This window comes from Schistocerca piceifrons, chromosome 1 (assembly GCF_021461385.2).
Source record: "Schistocerca piceifrons isolate TAMUIC-IGC-003096 chromosome 1, iqSchPice1.1, whole genome shotgun sequence".
Classification (NCBI taxonomy): domain Eukaryota; kingdom Metazoa; phylum Arthropoda; class Insecta; order Orthoptera; family Acrididae; genus Schistocerca; species Schistocerca piceifrons.
The window spans coordinates 581,429,623-581,431,422 of NC_060138.1; the positions used below are offsets into that span (position 1 = coordinate 581,429,623).

General features: G+C 44.8%; 1 pseudogene; it reads right to left on the minus strand.

The window, feature by feature from the left end:
• Positions 1-453: 453 nt before the first annotated feature.
• On the minus strand, positions 454-571 carry LOC124722586 (annotated as a pseudogene).
• Positions 572-1,800: the final 1,229 nt, after the last annotated feature.

Genomic DNA, 1,800 nt, shown 5'->3' on the forward strand with positions numbered 1-1,800 from the left:
GAAAGTCATCGAGTAAAGCAGAAGTAATATCCGGCGTTCCCCAAGGAACTGTTCCTGATCTATATTAACGACATAGGAGACAATCTGAGCAACGTGTTAGATTGTTTGCAAATGATGCTGTCATTCACCGTAGTGTAAAGTCTTCAGAAGACCAAAACAAATTGCAAAATGATTTAGATAAGATACGTGTATGGGGCGAAAAGTGGCAATTGACCCTGAATAAAGAAAAGTGTGAAGTTATTCACATGAGTACTATAAAAAAGCACTCCGTCTTCAGGCTACAAATGGCCCATCGGGACCATGCGACTGCCGTGTCATCCTCAGCTGAGGAGGGTCGTGTGGTCAGCACGCCGCTCTCCCGGTCGTTATGATGGTTTTCGTTGATTGGAGCCGCTACTATTCGGTCGAGTGGGTCCTCAATTGGCTTCACGAGGATGATTGTACCCCGAAAAGTGGGAACAGCTCATGGCGGCCCGGATGGTCACCCATCCAAGTACCGGCCACGCCCGACTGCGCTTAACTTCGGTGATCTGACGGGAACTGGTGTATCCACTGCGGCAAGACCGTTGCCAATACTAAAAGAAATCAACTAAATTCCTATTAAGCGATAAGTCGCACAAATCTGAAGGCTGTAAATTCAACTAAATACTTAGGGATTACAATTAGAAATAACCTAAATTGGAACGATCACATAGATAATGTTGCGGGTAGAGCATACCAAAGACTGCGATTCATTGTTAGAACACTTAGAAGGTGCAACAGGTATACTGAAGAGACTGCTTACACCACGCTTGTCCGCCCTATTCTGGAATATTGCTGTGCGGTATGGGATCCGCATCAGGTAGGACTGACGGATGGCATCGAAAAAGTTCAAAGAAGGGCGGCTCGTTTTGTATTATCACGAAATATGGGGACAGTGCCACAGACATGATACGTGAACTGGAGTGGCAATCATTAAAACAAAGGCGTTTTTCGTTGCGACGGGATCTTCTTATGAAATTTCGATCATCAGTTTCCTCCTCCGATTGCGAAAACATTCTGTTGGCACCCACCTACATAGGGAGAAGTGGTCATTACAATAAAATAAGAGAAATCAGGGCTCGTACATAAAAATTTGAGTGTTCGTTCTTGCCGCGCGCCGTTCGAGAGTGTAACGGTAGAGACAGCTTGAAGGTGGTTTCATTGAACCCTCTGCCAGGCAATTTATTGTGAATAGCAGAGTAATCACGTAGACGTGGACGTAATCTACCCACCTTTGCGTACCTGCTACACCCAACATCTTCTGTAACCTTTTTGCGTACTATATTCTGGTCTGCCACTGCTATTTTTCCCTTCTAGGACCTCTTACAGTTCTGAGTTCACTGTTCCCGGTTGCTTTCCCAGACAGAGCTGTAACGAGGGGATAGCGAAATAGACTACCGACAAGAGCGCAGGCACAGAGTGTATGCACAAACTGATCTAAAAAAAAAAAAAAAAAAAAAAAAAAAAAAAAAAAAAAAAAAAGGAAGCACGATTTAAGAATTTACTGGGAGAGTTACGTGTGTTCTCCAGCCTCTCTTCTTCTTGTCATCTGCTACCGGAAGCAGACACGTCCACGGCGAGCGACTGTAAACACACGCTGTTGTCACAACGTCATTTCGCTCAGGTAGCATCGTAAAAAAATGACTACTGTTTAACAGAACGTCTGTCGGTAATATGGTTTTTGTGGCAACAGTGCGCTTGTTTCGGACGAATGCCGCCTGCACATCTTGCTCGTGTTCAGCAAAGGTGATCTTGCTACTACTTGCCCATGGTATTGTA